Genomic DNA, 9,554 nt, shown 5'->3' with positions numbered 1-9,554 from the left:
TGTTTTGTCAAGGTTGCAGCAACGGCTCAGGCTGACCTCTGGAACAAGCAGTATATGACAGAAAACTCGTGGTGCTCATATACCTGTAGTGCAGGGCTTTGGTTACAAGGAATGGTAGATACAGAAAGCCATGGTCAGAGAAGCCTTCAGTAATGCCGACTCCCACAGGCAGGCAGCCTCCATGCATGACTTTGAGTTCCCGTATCATCCATTACCATGTGTCATTTCCCAGCTGACCAGGTACATGGGAGGTGCAGAGAAGAACCTTAGCACAATCTTATGGCAAAATGCAGGGCTACGACTTCCTTTAGATGGAACCAAAGGCGCTACGTGGACAGCCATAGTGCAAGCCAATCTTCCCAGATGGTTCTAAGCTAACGACAGGTCCATAAGAGAGTCCGTGACCTGGGCTTCTGTCTTCGTGGTAGTTGCAAAGCTTTCTGTGCTTTTATCTCCTTGCTTTTGAGTGTAGTAAACCACCAACTTGCTGAGCAATGAGATTTACTCAGCTACCGTTTCCTGGTCTTAACATGATGTACCAAGGGCCGGGCGGTGGTGGTGCACGCCTTTAATCCCAACACTGTGAGGTAGATAGATGCAGGTGGATCTCTGTGAGTTCAATGCCAGCCTGGTCTACAAGGGCTAGTTCCAGGACAGAGAAACCCTGTCTCAACAAACAAGCAAACAAAAACGTAGGTACCAAGAGTCCCAAGAGAAGGCAGGGGAGATAATTCAGTTTGTAAAGTTCTTGCCTTACAAGCATGAGGGATTGGGTTGGATCACCCCGTATATATCTATAAAATCTAGGCGTTTTGAGCTTGTAATAAATATGAAAGCAAGGGGAGGGGAGGAGCAAGGTGGGTCCCTGAGTTCGATGGCCAACCAGCCTTGCCTACTTGAAGAACTCCAGGTCATTGAGAGACCATATCCCCCGCTCCACAAACCCCCACCCCACAAAAAGAAATCAAGGTGGATGGACTAGTCAATCAGCACCCAAGAAACATCTAACATATGCAGATACAACCAAGGGTCCCATGAAAGGTCTCCAGTTTCCTATAAAGAACTTAGGGTAGGGGAGATAGCATGCTAGATGTGGGGTTGAAAGGAGGATGTAGGGTGAGGGGTGGTGTAGACAGAAAGAAATATATCCTTTTAGGAACTTGGAAATCTCCAAGAAATGGTGTGGGAATCAGCACCAAGGAGGGGCTTTGTTCATGCCAGTTCTATCTGACAAAGTGAACCCATGCTTTTTCTTGTCACCCCCACTGAGTTCCAAAGAATCTTCCACTGCTCACTATCAATGGCTACACTGGATGCATCTGCATCTGAGAAGCTCTTTCATTTCAGGGAGACCCAAAGCACCACGTGTAGCAGCTCCATCCTCTCCTCATGAGAGATCCAACCTCCAGGATTTTCTTAATGCTAGAAATAGGCCCAGCAGACGCTAGGCCCACACTGCCTGGTCACTTCCTGGGTGGATTTCCCTCCCCTCTCTCTGCACAGCCCACACCCTGCTGTCTTTTCCAGCTCAGAGTAGCAGAGAAGAGCACAAACCAGGTTACCAGGGCTGTGGCGCTCAGCTTACCCAACCAGACGTTAGCTACAAAATGGGGATATAGGCAAGTGGGGGCGTAGCACACTTGTAGAGCGTCTGTGAGGCCTTGGGATCAATTTCCAGCATCCCAAATCAATAAAACTAAATAAGATGTAGAGAACATACTGGTTGCCACAGGCATGGTCATGATAGAAACTGCATTAATGCATGGACAGTGTGTGGATCACTATCTGGTAAGTAGTAAACACCCAGTAAATGGTAATGGTGACTTTATTTCTATAATGAAGAATCCATCATGATCGACCAGTTTGGGAATAATCACATGTACTTACTTTCTTTTAGAAAAAGTCTCATATATCTCAGGATAGCATTGAAATCCCTAGTATCTACAATGGCCTTGAACTCATGATTTTCCTGTACTTCCAAGGCGCTGGTCTCACAGGAGGGCACCACCACACTCTAGTTGTGTCACGCTAGGGATCAAACCCAGAGCTTTGTGTATGTTAAGTAAGCTCTCTACCCACTGAGCCATATCTCCCGCCCAGCCTTAGTCAAGATGACTCGAGTTTGAGCAATCATCTGGCTGGAGCATCTTTGGCACTATTCAGGTGGGAATTGCAAATACACAAAGCCTGATTGAATTAGAGTCAGTGGTTCTGGGCTCTCTAATGTTAAGGGCTCATACATGGGCTGGAGCAGAAACTTGTGACTCAGGGTTCTGAACTGGATGCCACAAGGCAGAGAGACTGGCTGCTCTGGGTCCTCTTTCAGGCGCCCATTCCTCTTTGTAGACTCAGAAGGTTTGTTGTATATAAAGACCCTTAGCTCCTAAAAGTGGAGCCATTACAATTCCCATACTTTGGGTGTCTTGACCGTTGACTCTTATGGCTCTTAGGTCTTGGCAGCTCCCTGAAGTCCTTCAGTGGGCCTGAAGCTGCAGCTTCTTGTCCTCAGCTCCTCGGAACTTTCCGCAGCTTTGACTTCCTGTTTCTCCTCACCTGGTTTCAGTATCTCAATTCCTTCTGCTTGGCTCTCTGCCCTTCAGCGGCCATCTCCTGGCTACCAAGGCTGCTGCACCATCCAGATAGCTGCTGCTGCCTCCTCTGCTGACTCCAGCCCCACCTCCTCTTTGTATCACCAGCTTAGGTGACTCTCCTCATAACAGAAGTCTCAAGCAGGCAAGGGAAGACCATCCTGAAAAAGTTTTTGCAGGGCTTAATGTTACCCCACTGGAGGGTACCACGTGAGAGTTACTGTCTAGCTGGTTCAGAAAGTGAACGCAATAGCCTGGTTACATAATGGTGGCGGGGGGGGGGGGGATGTTCGTGGCATGGGTGTGGTATGCAAAAGGAGGATTGTATTTGCATCAGTGAAAGCACAGTTACAATTCCACCAATCACGGGCCCCGCAGAGGGACCAACAGCAAGTCCTGCATAGCACCAGTCACTGCTGAGTTACTAGGCAAGTAACAGAGTAACTGAGCAGAGCTGTGGGGTCATCTGGAGTCTTGCCTAGACAGCTGCCTTCCAACGCTGAGACGGGCTGTCTGGAGTAGTCATGACTGCGGCAGGACCTCCTGACGCAGGAGCTGCAGCTTGGGCTTCAGAATTTCTTGCACCTGGAGTCTCCTAAGGTGTCCACAGAGAAACGGTTGGTCTGTGGTTGTGATAGTCCAGCCAGTCACTCCAGGGATGAAAGCTAGCCTCTCAGGGCTTCCAGGCAGAAGAGTGATCTGCCAAAGATCTATTCCGACAGCTTTATTCTAAGAAAAAGAGTAATAAATAACCCAACCAGCATTCTCAACAACATTTACCAGTGATCAAGAATATTTAATAGGGTTTAACCTCTGTCCCCATGACTTAGGAAGGCATACATCTGATCTGTCAAGTTTGTTATCGACAAACTTTCTTCGTAAAGGACCATAAGTCAATATTTTAGACCTCACAGCCCTTGTGATCCCTGCCAATGCTACTCAACTCTGTGGCCATAGGCAAAATGCAAAAGAATAAATATGGCTCTGTTCCAATAAAGCTTTATTCACAAAACAGAGGTTATCATTTACCAACCCCTGTCCTTGATGGCAAATTCTGAGAGACAAGGACCAAACCATGATGTTCCTGTCAATGTTTACTGCGCAGCATTTACCTAGCCCTGGGTTTGTGCTCTTGTGACAGTCGTTTGTCAGGGCATGAGTAAAACCTCAAGAGGAAGAAGCTTTTCACTCCTTTAAGCACTGGACTTTGACACTCTTTTCAGATCATGAAATTCATGATTCGATGTCCTGCCAAGAGACATGTCAAAAGAGTTCCCAGGAATTATGCAACACGCCCATCTAAGGCTTCGGACTTTTTAGGCAAATAAGTGCTCTGTCCTAAATAAAGCAAAGACTTCAAACTATAAACAGTGCCAATGGCTCAGACGTGACATTGGGAGTGCCAATGGCTCAGACATGACATTGGGATAGCTACCATAATCTCAATCAGTTGACATTAGCCCAGTCCTGAAGTGCCTGCCTCGAACACACTGTGGACTTGAGCATGTCAAGAGCAGTAGCCCATGCTCTGCCCTGGGCTGGGAAGCCAAACCTCTTGCTGCATTGCTCCCGGGATCATGGGAGAGGCAGTTCAGAACCATGTTGGGAAGCTAGATCTGGAGGCAGACAGCACATGGGCCACGAGAACTGAAGCAAGTGACTTCTATCTTTCCAATTTCAGTTCTTTCCCCACAGTTTGGAAAGAGTATAATATGATTGACCTCCATGGTTTGTGTGTAGATGAAAAGGGATGGTGCCCAGCGTGCTGCCTATTTAACAATCACACAAGAATTGGCTTTGCTATTTTCTATACCAGCGCGCCGCTCCGCTGAAGTAATTGCCCAGTGCTGTGTTGGTCTGGGTCTGAGAGGACAGTGAAGCAGATGTCTAAGGACAGCACCTGCCACGACTCTGCAGGAACAAGGGCATCAGGCAAGCAAGGCATCCTCCTACATTTCTCTTCCTCCAGGCTCTTTCCCTCACCTTGCTTGGAGTTTTCCATGTCAACAGTAGGGGGCGTCTGCAGTTCCGGAAACTGGGGCATCTTCCAGAACCTAAGACACGGGCTCCCAAGTCTTACACACAGGAGAGGCAGAAACTGCCTCTCAAGCGCCTGTGAACAGGCGGTTTCAGCCAGGAAAAGAGTCTGGGCACTTTTTCACGTGAGCTACATGGAGCAGCTTTCATTCCCACTTCGGCAGTGAGTAGCTGCCGAAGCATCGGCCAATCAAGGCCTTGTGGCGCCTTTGACTCCTCGCGGGATAACAGGGGGTCACCCTGTGAGGACCATGGAGGGCATAACTTAAATGAGGGTCAGGGAACCTGGCAGAAATAAAGCATGATATGTGTAGGGTGGCATCGCTTAATAGGGATGATGATAGGGGTACAGGATAACAGTATCAGCCGCCGTGGATCTAAAATGGCTTTAAGTACAGCTCTGCCCAGAGGCTACATGACCTCAGAGCACCTTCCAACGCTCTGATTCTCCATGACGACGGAACAGGCTCATCAATTTCAGAATAATAGGGCAGGAGTTAGCGGCAGAGCCCATGTGAATTAAGGAAGAGGCAGGCTTTATTGCAACCAGAACACCAAAGCCAACCCTATTAGGGAGAAGGAATTTAAATAACCTTAAGTCTTTATGAGAGATCTGCTTGAAAACCTACAGGAGGATGAGGCAGCAGACTCAGGAGGCTGAAGCAGAAGGTTCAGGAGTTCGAGGCAAGTCTAAAAAGACCCTGTTACCACTCCTGCACACAAATACACATGACCAAATTTAGGAGTCAGAAAAATATAACAGGAGGAGCGGGCTGCTTGTTCTCCCAGCTGCCTGGCTAGCTTACACCTGAAATAGTCACACACAGAAACTGTTTCATTTAAACACTGCCTGGCCCATTAGCTCTAACTTCTTATTGGCTAATTCTTATATCTTTAACCCATTTCTGTTAATCTGTGTATTGCCACGTGACTGTGGCTTACCAGCAAGATTCTAACTAGCATCTGTCTCAGGCAGGAGATCCATAGCATCTCTCACTCTGCCCTTCTTCCCAGCATTCAGTTTGTCTTCTTCATCCCTACCTAAGTTCTGCCCTATAAAAAGGCCAAGGCAGTTTCTTTATTCAACCAATGAAAGCAACACATAAACAGAAGGACCTCCTACACCAGGGAAAGGAAGAAAGAAAAGAAAGCCATGTGTAAAGAAATGGAAATAAAGGTAGGCAGAGTGGCACCTGCCTATAATTCCAGTATTCAGGAGGCAGAGACAGGAGTACAGCCAGTGAGTTCTAGAACAACCTGATCTCCACAGTGAGTTTGGGGGCATCTAGGGTAACATAGGGAGACTGCCCTAAAAGTCTGAAAAAGAGAAAGAAATAGATGCAAGCGATTGTTCACTGTGTACAGTTGACTAGGTTTTGACAGAGGGTCCCGAGTTTTTGGAAGCCTGTATTCTCTTCATCGATAGACATGTTTTCAGCAGTTTGGGTTTCCCCTGCTTTTGGCTAGATGGACAAGCACAGTGCTGCCTATCATTTGAAGAAATATCTTCAAAGATATTTCAAATGCAAACTTCAATCCTATCCAAGTTTCAGCCATTTCTGTTCCAGTTTCTCCATTCTGCATTCCTACAGGCTGTAGGTCCCTATACTAGACACTCTCCAAGAATGCTGAGGCCGGGGACTTCCAGTTTGTGGAGGGGTCTAGTTTATCAGTGTACTATGACTTCTTACTCACTACCCCTTCACCCCAACCAGAGTACAACTGACTGCTGAGCTCCTAACGAATCCCTGTAATAAAACTGACCACGAGGAAAGCAAATAAACCTGACTGAGCCACTGACATTGACTATGGAGCAATGCCTACAAGAACTTTCGGTGAGGTCCAGGTCTTTCATTCCTGGTTGCTGGATTGGTTGGCAGCCAGTGGGTTGTGAGCGCAGGCACGTAGCTAGTATGGTCAACTGGGGTTGTCCCCAAATGACCTTTGTATTGTCAGGCCTGGAGTTTGCAGGTAGAACAGACAAGCACAGGGCAGAGGTTCAAGTGTCATCATGTGATTCCTGCTGACCCAGAGAAGTGTCCCAGAGAAGGGACATTGGGCTGAATGGTCTGGGCTCCGCCAAAGGTTTGCTCACTGCTGCCACTCTGTGTCCCTGACTTCAAGCTCAGGAATTGCGTTTAGGAAAGCCCTTGATAGCATGGAAGAGTGGAGGAAAGAATGAATATTGACTTGTTGAGCAAACAGAAAAGTCTAGAGCACACAAAGGCGTGTATTGAGAAGTCTAGGCCAGAGGGCATTTGCAAAGGTAACGTAGAGGAAGTACGTAGTAGGGAAGTTTGTGTTTGTAGGGAAGTTTGCCTCTGAGTCCACATGCCACGTACCCAGTGTCCACCCATCTTGCAAGAGGTAGCCCACTCTGTTTCTTCTCGGACCCCACAGCAATGCGGTGCTTGCCAGGTCTATTTATGTCGTAGGTGGCACCGAGTGCTTTTCAGATCTATGACACTGGAAGAGAAGCTCAGATTTGCCGAAAGCCACCTCCATTTCAAGGTCAGCTGACCCTGAGCACCTGAGTGCTGACTCCTAGACGGCTCTTGAACGTCTCTTGGAGCTTCAGGGGGGATTTTAACTCATCTCAACCTCAAAAAGAGGAAGAACCGTGCCACCACGGGCTGGCATGTGATCCAGGATGATTAGGATTTGGTTTTAAACAACACTCCAACTAGCCAGAGCCTCCTAATTTCATGACGAAATTGGGGGAAAGAATTTTCATGAAAACCGACAGCACCTGGGTTCATTCTGCAGTCGGAAGAGGCAAGGGAGAAATGAGGTCACAGGGCCTTGTTTAGCATGAGGCTGGTGTGCAGGAGCTTCTCTTCCCCCCCCTTTCTTTCTCTCTCTCTTTTTTTTTTTTCTCTCTCTCTCCTATTAAAACACACCATCTGGAAGCAAACTTACCATCTGGAAGAACTTCAGCTGGGTTCCAGATGAATCTCCCTTTGATCCAATCAATACGGACAGAAGAATACTCAGAACAAGCTCTAGTCCAGACTCTGAGTTGGCTGAGGGAACACGGGCTCCAACCAAGCCTTGCACGGATGGCTTAGGAAGAGGTTCCTCCACAAGAAAGATTCAACCCAGAGAAAGAGGAAGGCACCCTGAGGGGGACTGGGCAACATACTACAGAACTCAGGAGAACCCTGCTCACGTCCAACCCTCCGGGTGACTGCCAGGGAATGGTGTCACTTCAGGTTTTCACAAAGAGGTCATGGTCTGTTCTCATTGTCTAGCACATTTGAGGAGAGTAGGAGAAAAAAAAAAAAACAGTTAAAGATTAGCTCGATTTCTTTTTTTTTCACTGTGTGGCTGCCAAGCCACTATGTGCACAGTGCCACCGCCATGGGAGAAAGAAAGCCAAGTGCAAAGGTGGCTGACGCGTTTCCACAGCCACCTTAGCAGCCTGGAAGCTGAGATCCGAGGACTGGGATGGCTTTACCAGGCGTCAGGCAGGCCCAGGAAAGCTGGAGAAATGCAAGGGGGAGGTGCCGTATCCGTGTGTGCAGCAAGAGAGTGGGGGTGGGGAACCGGCTACCCGACACCAGTGGATCCCCAAATCCACAGATGCTCAACTCTCTTATGCAAATGGCATATGCAATATTTGCACATTTTCTAGGCACATTCTCTCATAGACTTCACTTTTTGTTTTATTTACTTTGTGTATTTGGGTGGGGGGTGAGGGTGCATCGCAGTAAGATTGGGAAAGTCAGAGGACAGCTCAGAGAACCCAGTTTTCTCCTACCAAGTGGGTCCTGGGAATCAAACTCGGCTGCTCAGGTACTCAGGCTTAGGGGTAGGCTCCTTTACCCACTGGTAATCAACTGACCTACTCTCATATACCTTAAAACATCCGTAGTTTGTGGGGCTAGAGAGATAGCTTACCAAATAACACCACTTGCTGAAGAAGCCCGAGGAACTGGTTTCAACCTCCCATGTACCCATGTAAAAAGTGGGGAGGCCACACATGTCTGCAATCCCAGGGGTGTCAGAATCAGAGAAAGGAAGGACTTGATGATCACCAGTCTAGCTCCAAGTTCACTGAAAGGCCCTGTCTTAAAGGAATACGGTGGAGGGAAATGGAGCAGGACACCAGATAGCATCCGCCTTCGACCTCCATGAGTGAAGCAAAGATATAGCCGCTGGCTCAACACATACAGGCACAACACACACACACACACACACACACACACACACACACACACACACAGAGAGAGAGAGAGAGAGAGAGAGAGAATCTGTGAATTATCTCTAATACAACATAAGTGCTGTGCAAACAAATTTGATAATACAGTATTGTGCCAGGGACAATGAGAAAAGATTTGTTCATGTTTCTTATAGATGCAAGTTGTCTTCCAAACGTTTTTAATCCATTGTCCTTGAATCTGCAAGTGTGGAACCACAGATGCGGGGGGGAAGGGGGGCTGTCCTATACGAACCGGTGCTGTGAGGGGGAACATATACAAAGCACTCAGAACGACCCCTGACACTCAGCAGATGTTCCTAAACTGTTGGGTATGTTTTAATTTTTTAAAATGCCTTCTTGTTATGGAATATTAAGCACCACAGTGGTATATCTTGTTATGGAATATTAAGTACACACCTGTACTTGGGTGTCAGGGGACTCAGTGCGATATGAAGGAACTATATCTTAATATTGCATTGTTCGGATAAAAATGGTGATGGGAGAGGTTCAGTGAATTACTCAAAATCTCGTGTCTACAACGATGGCCATCCTGGACTTGAAAGAGATGCCAGTTGGGTTTTAGCTTCAGGGAATCTTTGCTCTGGATGAACCACTTCGTTCTTTTCACAGCCTCCATGCCTTTCCCCCATTTCTCCTGGAACCTGCTATAATGCTGTATTCGTCAAGAAAGAAGGTTTCAGTGTGAAGCTGCAACTTCAGTTAAGGCC

General features: G+C 47.5%; 1 long non-coding RNA gene across 1 annotated transcript; it reads right to left on the bottom strand.

Moving 5' to 3' along the window:
• Positions 1-1,807: 1,807 nt before the first annotated feature.
• LOC125417623 (uncharacterized) lies at positions 1,808-7,858 on the bottom strand. The gene is made up of 2 exons (XR_007237200.3): positions 7,545-7,858; positions 1,808-3,317 (listed from the first exon to the last, which is right to left on the bottom strand). It is a non-coding gene; the product is annotated as an uncharacterized LOC125417623 (long non-coding RNA).
• Between the last annotated feature and the right edge of the window lie 1,696 nt (positions 7,859-9,554).

This window comes from Myodes glareolus, chromosome 14 (assembly GCF_982192425.1).
Source record: "Myodes glareolus chromosome 14, mMyoGla1.1, whole genome shotgun sequence".
Lineage (NCBI taxonomy): Eukaryota > Metazoa > Chordata > Mammalia > Rodentia > Cricetidae > Myodes > Myodes glareolus.
The sequence above is the reverse complement of the archived record's forward strand: the minus strand, read 5'-3'. Positions and strand labels throughout refer to the sequence as shown.